This window comes from Gorilla gorilla, chromosome 22 (genome assembly GCF_029281585.2).
Source record: "Gorilla gorilla gorilla isolate KB3781 chromosome 22, NHGRI_mGorGor1-v2.1_pri, whole genome shotgun sequence".
Classification (NCBI taxonomy): domain Eukaryota; kingdom Metazoa; phylum Chordata; class Mammalia; order Primates; family Hominidae; genus Gorilla; species Gorilla gorilla.
In genome coordinates, this window is record NC_073246.2 from 24,447,354 (window position 1) to 24,460,254 (window position 12,901).

Here is a 12,901-nt window from a genome sequence, read left to right on the forward strand (position 1 = left end):
AACCCTTGCTTCTTCCAATGCTTATAAATAAAGTCACAATGTGGAAATGACAGAGGGCATTGAAAAGGATGGCAAGAAAATGAATAATTTTGATATTCCTGTAAACAAATAGAATATTTAAAAAGCATATGAGCTGTCTTCTATATCAAACAATATTAGGAAGTGGAATAATATTGTATCATAACTGAGGTCACCGGAATTTGTCAACATAGAAATTATTGATGATCAAAAAATAATTTTATGACAAGAAGAAGATGAAAATTCAAAGTGGAGTGGTTTGAGAAGAGAATAGTAGATTACAAAGATGAGAGTAATTAAAACAATTACTTAAAGAAGCTTGAGGATAAGCCAGGAAAACGTGTTCCATTAATTATCTGGCACTTTGAAAAATTAAGACACAATGAAAGACAGTTTGGGAATAATACAAATCTAAGGAAAAATTCAATTTATGTTTGAAGTAGAATATCAAAAATAGACTGAAGAATGGAGACTTTTAAGATACATCTCCAAGTACAAGGAAAGGGAGAAACATTTTGTAGGTCTTTGTTTCTTTGTGTGGACCAGAGATTGACTTAAAGATGGAAAGACATTCTTTGGCTCTGTTTATCTCTGACATGTATTATGTAACCCTTTAGAATAGCTATTGGCCATTAGATAAAGTAGGCTGTAGAATGAATTTACTGATAACTCTCTCCTAATTCACCTCAGAGGATTTTGGACCTAACATCAAAACTGATTCACAAAAGTCTGGAATTAAATAGAAACAATGACTCTGACAAGGAAATATTTCCATAAATATGAGTATATTTTCTTTGATACTCCATGATTTTGACTGCACCAATCCAAATCCCAGAAAGAAGCCATACTCCTAGAAAATAATAAAGCCAGTCTTCAATCCTCTAGCGTTATAGGAAGAGGTGGAGGAGAAGGAAGAGGAGGAAACTTACCTGACCAATATATGAGTTAATGTTTCAGGATAATTTTAGTTTATATTTAAAGGTTCATCTCTTTATTTCTTTTCTATCTTATCACTCTACACCAGAAATGGGTCACCATCTATGATACTCTGCCTTGACGAAGTATTCTGTCTGAGGTGAATCTTTCAAGAAGGTTAAATTTTGAATGCATGTAGTATGCACTGACATTTTCATGAGCCTCTTTAGCTATCAGATATAGTTAAGATTTTTCTTTTCAATAGTATACCTGAATCTGTATTTTAGGTGTGGGCTTGGGATAGATGAAGGCCAACCTATATTCTGAGGTTAATATTGCCTGCATAACAAAAGTCTTTTCCATGCAAAAGCATAGCCCAGCCATGTTCAGTATTGCCTTTAGGAGCTAAACACCAAGACAATTAAAATATAATGTCATGCATGCTTCCTTGTCTTTTCGCAAATGTCTTTCTTGCATTTGGAAGGGCTGGGTAAAGGTAGGATTCAGATTTGAGGAATCTAATGTTATATATGTCAACATGTTTAATCTATCTGTGTTGATTATTGGCACGAGTAATTATTTTCTCTGTTTCATTGTTACAAACTTTAACAGAATCGCATATTGCATGGCTAGGTTTTTATATTTTAAATTGATATAATAAGAGGTTTTTAATTTTTTAACAATAAGAAAAATCCCCTTTTTATTCAGGGGAAGAAAATAAATGCTCCCTCTGGCTTAGGAATGAGCTAATTATTTGTCATCATTCTAAACAAATAGATATGATAATTTAAATGGTGTTTCAAACGTCTGCAAAGAATATCAGCATTCAAACTAAAACCAAGGCATTTTAATATTCTCATCAGAGCTGATCAGTTAACCAAAGTGGGTCATTAGAAAATAACTAGCTAGGCATTTCATTAATGCACAAATAAACCAGAATAATATTCATAGTTTTCACATTTGCCTAATGTGCATGTAGAACACAGTGTTCAAACATGACTTTTTTTTACTATGTTACTGTCTTAATTTCAAATTGTATTTTAATGTATTTATATAAAAACACTGGGGCAAAAGGAAATGTAAGAAACAGAAAACAAATTCAGAGCTGTTCCTTTGATTGTGTAACATCAGGGTCACTAGCTCTAGCTGTATATCACGTCTTTTCTGCTTTGACTTTGGAGCAGATCTCTCATTCCTTTGAATACACTGTTCTTTTGGCAGCAATGTCTTCACACTCTCGATTTTCCTCCTGCCTCTTTAACAGCTTTTTCTCTGTATCCTTTCTGCCTTCACACCTCCATAAACTTGGGAACTGAAAACCACTCCTGATGTCTCTTTTTTCTCCAATTATATTAGTCATGGTGTTCCAGTGAAACTAAACAAATACTAATCGCCTGCATAACAAAAGTCTTTCATAAATATAGAGAGTGTATATATATATATATATATATATATATATATAGTGTATATAGAGAGTATATATATAGTGTATATAGAGAGTATATATATATAGTGTATATAGAGAGTATATATATATAGTGTATATAGAGAGTGTATATATATATATAATGTATATAATTTTTCTATATCTGGATTTTTTCTAACATATATATGTATATATATTAGAGTACCATTAGTTTCAGCTGTGTCTTGTAACCTCTTCAGAGTCTATCGGGTTCAATGTCCCCAGAGAGTAAATTTATAGTCTCCTGGCAAAGGGAGAAGAACCCATTTATCAGATTGAATGTATGATAGTTGGTATCATGGATCTAATCTTTGTTTAGACAGATTTCATATGATTTCTCCTGTGCAGCTTCATAGGCACCGCACAATTTTAGAGATATTTGGGTCATCTATAATAATTCCCAAGACATTCTGAGAATCTCATCCTTATTTTTGGTTTCTGATTTCCCACTCTGTCTGTTTATGTTTTGTTTCTTTTGTCCCTCTGCTTTCCTGTTTCCAAAGCCTGGTTTGTCTTCTCTGCTCTCATTGTCTTCATCATTTTGATCTATTTATTGTTTGAAACCACTATTTTCATGTAAGTGTACTTTTTAAAAAACAGTACATATATATGTATATATATACACACATATATACAACAGTACATATATCTATATATATATAGAGAGAAACATATTATAGATATAGGTATGGATATATACAAAGCGATTTATTATGAGGGATCAGCTCACACAGATAGATGGATGAAAAGTCCCACAAACTTCCATCTGCAAGCCAGAGGTCCAAGACAACCAGTGGTGCAGGCCCAATCCAAGTCCAAAGATATGAGAATTAGGGAAGTCAGTGGAGTAAGTCCAAGTCTGAGCCTCAAGGCTTGAGAACCAGAAGCTCCAATCTTTGCTAGCAGAACAAGATAGATTTCCCAGCTCAAACACAGAGAGAGAACTCTCTTTTCCCCCGTCTTTTGGTTCTATTCTGGCCTTCAAAGGATTGAACGGCACTCACTCACACAGGTAAGCATTGTTTTCTTTACTCATTCTACCAATGTAAATGCTTATCTTTTCTGGAAACAGCTTCACAAAAACACTCAGAAATGATTTACCAGCTCTCTGGGTATCCCTTAGCCCAGACAAGTTTGGCACATTAAATTAACCATCATACCAATAAAAACACATTTTTGTAGATTTCATTTCATAATCATCTAAAATTTCACCCACTTTTCTCTATTTCACAAGTTAATCCAAATAACCAAAATCATTTGTCTGGATTATGATAATTGCAGTTATTACTGGTTTCCCTAAATGAACCATGCTTCTCCTAGCCTCACATTATGAATATTTATTGAGTAAAAATGTATTCTAATCATTCTTGTGCTTTTTATACTAAAAGGGCTTCCAACCACTTTAAATAAATAATTTCCAAAATAATCTATTACTTGGCTATGGTTTTATATAATGATTTTCCCATGTAACTTCCCAACATGTTTTCTCATGAGAAAATATGGATTGCAATCCCTAGCCAGGCTTTACATCCTATTTTAAAAATTCTTTCCATAGTTTTATTTTGGCTAAATCTAATTTGTCATTTAAGTAGTTGCTTAAATGTGACTTTATAAATAAATCATTTAATGACCACTAAGATTGATTGAGTAGTCAGAGTAGATGGTCTCATAGTGTGATGGTTAATATTGAATAACAACTTGATTGGATTGAAGGATGCAAAGTATTGTTCCTGGGTGTGTCTCTGAGGGCGTTGCCAAAGGAGATTAACTTTTGAGACAATGGACTGGGAGAGGCAGACCCACCCTCAATCTGGGTGGGCACCATCTAATCAGCTGCCAGAGTGGCTAGAATAAAGCAGGTGTGGAATAAAGAATGTGGAAGGACTAGCCTGGCTAAGTCTTCCAGCCTTCATCTTTCTCCTGTGCTGGATGCTTTCTACCCTCCAACATGACACTCCAAGTTCTTCAGCTTTTAGACTCTTGGACTTTACACCAGTGGTTTGCCAGGTGCTCTCGGGCCTTTGGCCACAGACTGAAGGCTGCACTGTCGGCTTCCCTACTCTTGAGGTTTTGGGACTCATACTGGCTTCCTTGCTCTTCAGCTTGCAGATGGCCTATTGTGGGATTTCTTCTTGTGATTGTGTGAGTCATTACTCTTCAATAAACTCTTTTTCAATAGATACATCAATCTTATTAGTCCTATCCCTCTAGAGAACCTCGATTAATACACATAGCATGCTGCACTTTACATTTTATAAAACATGTAACACACTCCATAACCTATCTGACTGTCACCACACTAGAGTGTAAGCCCTAGGACAGAAGGGATGATATATTTTGTACACGAGTGCATTTCAAACATCTTATTAATGCATACTACATAGAAGAGGACTACATGATGAATTAGTATACTTTATCTTGTAATTCACTTGATTTTGGAAGATGGGCAAAATTCAATTGATGTTAATCCTCCCAATAAATTAATAACTGTCCTTTTTGGTAAGATATATTATTTATCCCATAAAAATCTTCATTTGTTGCATGCTTTTAAGGCCTTAGAACAAAGTAATTTATCATAGTTTAAAAAAATTGGTAGAACACTATAGGAGTAAGTAGAGGGGCATTAATTAGACTTTCTGGAATGAATACATCAGTTTAGGGCTGTTTCATTAAATGTATACTTACATGAAAATAGTGGTTTCAAACAATAAATAGATCAAAATTATGAAGACAGTGAGAGCAGAGAAGACAAACCAGGCTTTGGAAACAGGAAAGCAGAGGGATAAAAGAAACAAGACATAAACAGACAGAGTGGGAAATCAGAAACCAAAAATAAGGCTGAGATTCTCAGAACGTCTTGGGAATTATTATAGATGACCCAAATATCTCTAAAATTGTGTGGTGCCTATGAAGCTGCACAGGAGAAATCATATGAAATCTGTCTAAACAAAGATTAGATCCATGATATCAACTATCATACATTCAATCTGATAAATGGGTTCTTCTCCCTTTGCCAGGAGACTATAAATTTACTTTCTGGGGACATTGAACCCGATAGACTCTGAAGAGGTTACAAGACAGAGCTGAAGCTAATGGCACTCTAATCATGGGAATAATTGTAAAGTCTATCTTCAGAACAGAGGTGAAAAGTTCTAGACACTTTCTGAAACAACCTGTGAGAGCAATGGTAGCCAGGCTTAAAATTCCACAGAGACTAAAGGATTCCTCTCCAGTAACACTTGTCAGTTTATGAAAAGAAATGTGCAGATACTTTCTTGGTTGATATCTTTAATGTAAGGGTCTGGGAAGATCATTTTCCAATAAAATAAAAATCAAGAAGCTCCTCCAATCTACACAGAGCTTTCATTCAGCTTAAAGACTATCCTACTCTTAAATATGAAGAGAAAACCAAGATTCTGTAAACAGTAGCAGAAAACGTCTAACATGAACCACTGATATCAAAGCATAAAGACCCATAAAAGAAATCTCAGGAAAAAGGAAAAGGAAGCAGGAAAAAGGGAAATGTAAGTAAGTAAACAATATTTGTATCCTAGAAGAAAGAATAACAGAGTATCCATACAAAACACCAAAAGACTCTACAAAGAAACAGTAAGAAAGATTTCAACAGGACTTTCAACAAGAAATAGAAAAAGTTGCTAAACTAGTTGAAAGTACTGAAAGAAAAGTGACATTTCTGGTGGAAAGTTAGAATATATTTTATTGCAAATACATGGAAAACCAAGCAAACAGAAAAAAATCGATTATTTATTCTAGGGAAAACATAAATTTTACAAGTAAGATAATAAAGTCATGATATAATAAATTTGCATCTATAAGTGATAATTATCTAGTCTGTAATGTTAACATCTAATGCTGAAGTAGCACAAAATTATGATACAATTATTTTTAAAAAGTTAAGACAATGTTTTGCACACCCATGTGAAGACAGATATGAGAGGTAATTGTATTTTTCCTTGTTTTCACTTAAACATATTCTCAAGGAGACAAGCCAAATATATATATATAAATATATTAAAAATTATAAATATATGTATTATTTATTTATTTACTTTTGTGATGGAGTCTCACACTGTCACCAGGTTGGAGTGCAGTGGCGATCTTGGCTCACTGCAACCTCCACCTCCTAGGTTCAAGTGATTTTCATGCCTCAGCCTCCTGGGTAGCTAGGACTACAGGTGTGCACCACCACACCCAGCTAATTTTTGTATTTTTATTAGAGACGGGGTTTCACCCTGTCATCCGGGATGGTCTCGATCTCCTGACCTTGTGATTGGCCCACCTCAGCCTCCCAAAGTGCTGGGATTACAGGTGTGAGCCACTGCACAGGGCCATACATATTTTTTTAAATGGAGACAAACACAAGAAGAAAGTAGCTAAAGCTTATAAAGCTTCTGCCTCTGCGAGATGGAAATTAGAGAAGTGAGAAATGTGGGAGAGTGCTGTTGTTTTTCAGCATCTGTTGGGTAGAACTCTGTTTAACTATGAATATCTGTATCTCCAATATAAGTGCTTCCAAACAAACAAAAATTACATATGGCCTGGTATTCTATAAAGCTTTGTGTACAGAAGCATATCATAATATGTTTTATTCTAACTCTGAGAAAACACATGATAGGAAATTTAATTCTGCTTGAATAGTATGGATAGGCTCTTTTGTGTTATTTCTTTTTCTGAAACTATTTTTTAAAAAGTAACAGAAGTATACATTTTTCTTAGATTGCTATTTTTTTTTTTTTTTTGATATGGAGTCTCGCTCTATTGCCCAGGCTGGAGTGCAGTGGCGCGATCTCGGCTCACTGCAAGCTCCGCCTCCCAGGTTCACGCCATTCTCCTGCCTCAGCCTCCCGAGTAGCTGGGACTACAGGCGCCCACCACCACTCCCGGATAATTTTTAGTATTTTTAGTAGAGACGGGGTTTCACAGTGTTAGCCAGGATGGTCTTGATCTCCTGACCTTGTGATCCACCCGCCTCGGCCTCCCAAAGTGCTGGGATTACAGGCGTGAGCCACTGCGCCCAGCCACTAGATTACTATTATCTAAACTGGTAACTTAGTAAGAATATATACTTCTGTTACTGGTTTTTACAATGGTAACCTAATAAGAATATATTTTACTATTGTAAAAACTGTTTTTTACCATAGTAACCTAGTAAAAATACATTTTCACAGATACATACACTTAAAAATTGCGATGCCGTGAATTGAAATAAAATTAAAATAAGGTATATTTCTGTTAATGCAAATGCTACTAAATGTAATTGTATTTAACTCTAATGGTAGTGTGGTGCTATGGAATCATGCTTTTTTAAATATAAACCAAGACTTTTAAACAGTTAACTTATTTTTTATTTTTCTGTAAACTCTCTTAGATGTGTCAATATGCATTAAGAAAGTTTTACTCACTATATTTGTGAATATAATACATTAGCTTTTATTATAATTTTTGTAACAGTTGTTAGTAATTACTACTCTTCCTTTATACATCTTCCATTTACAAACTTGTCTTATATTTAATGACTGAAGTATTGTACAGTAAAATATTATTATACACATCAATATAATCAATGTGACCATTCTTAATATGAGACATCTTTCCATTTATTAGTGAGTCAGTATAATGATGCTTTTGAATAATCAAATGAATATAATGAAAAACATCATTAGTGTATACACTGAGTGGCAAGAAATTTATAGAAATGTTCTGTATTTGCTAACCATTTCTGTAGAAGCAGACATATATATATATATATATATATAATAAATTTATGGAGTTTTGGTGCAATTTTTTTAAATGTGTATTTTGCATAGTGGTCAAGTCATGACTTTTTGGGTAATCATCACCCAAATAATGTACATTATACCCATTAAGTAATTTCTCTTCATCCACCTTCTCACCCTTCTGGGTCTCCATTATCTATTATTCCACTTTCTCTGACTATGTATACACAGATTTTAGTACCCATTAATGACTGAGAACATGTGATTATTTACTTTCTGTGTCTGGCATGTTTCACCTTAGATAATGACCTTGAGTTTTATCCATGTTACTCCAAAAATGTTTATTTATTTATTTATTATATTTTGGGGGACAGGGTTTCACTCTATTGCCTGAGCTGGAGCACAGTGACATGACCATAGATCACTGCAACCTCAGACTCCTGGGCTCAAGTGATCCTCCTGCCTCAGCCTTGGGAGTAGCTTGGACTACAGGTGTGAGGTACCATCATACCTGGCTAATATTTTAAATTTTTTGCAGTGACATGGTTTCACTATATTGCCCAGGCTGATCTTGAACTTCTGGCCTCAAGTGATCCTCCTGCCTTGGCCTACCAAAGTGCTGTGATTATAGGCATGAGCTGCTGCTCCCGGCCATTTTGTTCTTTTTTATGGCTGAATAGTAATCCAATGTGTAAGTATACCACATTTTCTTTATAAAATCATCAATTAATGGACACTTATTTTGACTCCTATTGTGAAAAGGAATAGGAACAATTGTGAATAATGCTGTGATAAGCATTCAAGTGCAGGTAATTTTTGACATATTCATTTTTTTCCTTTGGGTAGATACTCAGTAGTAGGATTGCTGGATTGAATTTTAGTTCTATTTTTAGTTCCTTGAGAAATGTCCTTATCATTTCCCATACAGGTTGTACTAATTTACTTTCCCACCAAAAGTGTGTAAGCATTCCTTCTCTCCACATTTTTGCCAACATCTGCCATTTTTTTCTTTTTAATAATAGTCAGTCTCACTGGGATAAAATGATATCTCATTGTAGTTTTAATTTGCATCTCTTTGATGATTAGTGATGTTGAACCTTTTTTCGTATATAAATTGGCTATTTGTATGTCTTCTTTTTAAAAAGTACCTATTAAGTTTCTTTGACCACTTTTTAACGCAGTGGTCCCCAAATTTTTTGGCACTAGGGACCATTTTCATGGAAGACAATTTTTCCATGGACAGGGAATTTTTGGGGGATGGTGTTAGGATTAAACGTTTCCACCTCAGATCATCAGGCATTAATTAAATTCTCATAAACAGTGCGCAACCTAGATCTTTCACATGTGCAATTCATAATTAGGTTTGTGCTCCAATGAGAATCTAATGTTGCCACTGATCTGACAGGAGGCAGAGCTCAGGTGGTGATGCTCACTCTTCACCGCCCACCTCTTGCTGTGACACCCAATTCCTAAGACTGGTACCAGTTCACAGCCCAGTGAACCACCAGGCCAAAGATTGGTACTGCTTCATAGCCCAGGGTTTCGGGATCCCTGTATTAATGGGATTATTATTATTTTTTATTGTTTTTGTTGAGCTGAGTTCCTTATACATTCTGGATATGAGTCTACTGTTGGATAAATAGCTTGAAAATATTTTCTTCCATTCTACCAGTTACCCATCAACTTTGTGGATCATTTATTTTGTTATACAGGAACTTTTTAGTTTAATTAAGTCCCATTTGGTGTTTTTTGTTTTTGTTGCTTGTGTTTCTGAGGTTCTAGTAATAAATTCTTTGTCCAGATCATTGTCCAAGAGGGTTTTCTCTCGATGTTATTCTAGTATTTTTATAGTTTTAATTCTTACATTTAAATCTTTAATCCATCTCTAGTTGATTTTTATGTATGGTTAGAGATAGGAGTTCAGTTTCATTTTTATGCAATAGCAATCTGGTTTTCACAGCCTCATTTATTGAAAAGGATATCCTTCCCAAATGTAAGTTCTTGTCAGTTCTGTCAAAGATCAATCGACTGTAAATATGTGGCTTTATTGTTGAGTTTTCTATTCCTGTTCCATTTATCTGTGTGTCTATTTTTATACCAGTACCATGCTGTTTTGTTTACTATAGCCCTGTGATGTAATTTGAAGTAGGATGCCTCCAGCTTTATTCTTTCTCCTTAGGATTGCTTTGACTGTTTGGCTCTTTTTTGGTTCCACATAAAATTTTGGATTGTTTTATTCTATTTTTGTGAAAAATGAAGTTAGCATTTTAATAAGAATTGCATTGAATCCAGATTTCTTTGGGCCATTTAGTCATTTTCACGATATTGATTTTTCCAACACATGAGCATGGTATGCTTTTCTATTTGTTTGTGGCATCCACAATTTCTTTCATCAGTGTTCTGAAGTTTTCATTGTAGCAATCTTTTATCTCCTTGGTTAAATATATTCCTAGGTATTTTATTTTTAAAGCTATGTAGAATATTTAAGCAAGGAGATAAAGATCTATTTTATGTTCTTGGAGATTAAAAGAGATTTTTGTTTGTTTGTTTGAGTCAATGTCTCACTCTGTCACCCATGCTGGAGTGCAGTGGCATGGTCTTGGCTCACTGCAACCTCCGCCTCCTGAGTTCAAGTGATTCTCCTGCCTCAGCTTCCCGAGTAGCTGGGACTACAGGCACGTGCTACTGCGCCCGGCTAATTTTTTGTATTTTTAGTAGAGACAGGGTTTCACCATGTTGGACAGGCTGGTCTTGAACTCCTAACCTCAGGTGATTTGCCTGCTTTGGTCTCCCAAAGTGCTGGGATTAGAGGCGAACCGCCACACCCGGCCAAGAGGTTGTTTTTAATCTCTTGGATTACTTTCTTGATTTTGTTCTCAGCTAGATAGTTATTGGTGTATTGAAATGCTACTGATTTTTGTATATTAATTTTAATTTCTACAACTTTATTAAATTCATTTAACAAATCTAAGAGCTCTTTCTGGTGAAATCTTTAGCTTTGTCTAAATATAAGGTTATATCATCAGCAAGGTAGGATAATTTGACTTCCTCTTTTCTAATTTGGATGCATTTAATCCTGCCTGATGGCTTTGGCTAGGACTTCCAGTATTATGTTAAATAACAGTGGTGAAACTGGGCATCATTGTCTTGTTCTAGTTCTTAGAAAAAATTAAATTTTCCATCCAATATAATGCTGGTTGTGGGTTCCCCAGTGGGAACATGAACCAAAGAACAACACTCACCCTCTCCCATACTAGGGGATCATTCCTGGTTCCCAGCTGGCCTCAGGCATGCAGGCTACCTGTTTTCCTTACCCTTCCTAGATTTTGGTGTATCCTTTCATTTTTCTGTTGGTCTTTCATGTCACTTCTTGTAAAATGTATTCAAAACATGATTGCCTGCACATTATTTTTGGTTCTTCTAAGTAGATCAGGTGTACTTGAAATGCTTCTAGTCAGCCATTAAAGAAAAAAAAAAAGCAACTTTTTAAAGTTACTAATTTACATATTATACTGTTTTTAAGATTACTTATTCACTCAAATGCAGCTAAGTGTATTGCTATTATTTTGTGTCTATTAATGTCTTTATTATTTTTCAATTTAATGTTCAAAAGATATTTATTTTTCTTCTGCTCATAAGAATTGTGTATTATATATTTTACAACAGGCATTTAGTTAGATTAAGCTATTGACCACATGTATATATCAATCCCCAAAAAGTGATAAAGTTATCGTAGAGGAATTCTAATAGGAATAGAGTATCAATGACAATAAATCAATTAAAGGGTTAGAATAGCAATTAAATATACTATGACATTAAGGAAAACATCAAGTATAGCTAGAGGACCAGGAAATTCAGTATCTGATTATTTATGATATTCAGAGAGATAACAAAGAAAACAATATAAACGCTATTATTAAAGAATGGGGCTGGGCCCAGTGGCTCACGCCTGTAATCCCAGCACTTTGGGAGGCCCAGGCAGGCAGATCACGAGGTCAGGAGTTTGAGACCAGTTTGGCCAACATGGTGAAACCCCATCTTTACTAAAAAAAAAAACCAAAAATTAGCAAGGTGTGGTGGTGCACGCCTGTAATCCAAGCTACTTGGGAGGCTGAGACAGGAGAATTGCTTGAACTCGGGAGGCAGAGGTTGCAGTGAGCTGAGGTCACGCCATTGCACTCCAGCTCTGGGCGACAGTGGAAGGGGAAGGGAAGAATGGTATGGAGTATAATGAAGAGTGTTAGAATTAAAAATAATTGATATATAGATAGATAGGAAGACAAGTATAGATATTCAGATGCAAACTTGTTTTTAGAAATCAACAGACAAAAATATGAGAGAAAAAAATCTTGCACAAAACAATTTATAAATGGTGTGAAAAAATAAAAAGAGATTGATTGGTTTAATGCAGTCTGGAAAACTGAGTCTATATCTTGGAATATATTTGATTACAAAAGCCATATGATAATAAAATAAATAATCAGTAGGGTAAGAACTGACCAGATGCAAAAGACATTTATTAAGAAAAGCAAACTACGGCCCTTCTTTATATTTTAAGGATGCATTAAAATAAGTATATATACACAAAAGACTAAAGGATCCAGATAGAATTAGCATACTGGCTGCAGGTAAGTACTGGAAGGCAGAATCCAGTCAAAGTAAGAGAAAGAACAAACAATGTCTTCATAAGGTTTCTATAAGTATATAAATACAGGCCAGAGTTCTTGAGATCTGTGATTTTCCTGACTTAGTACTTCTCAATATG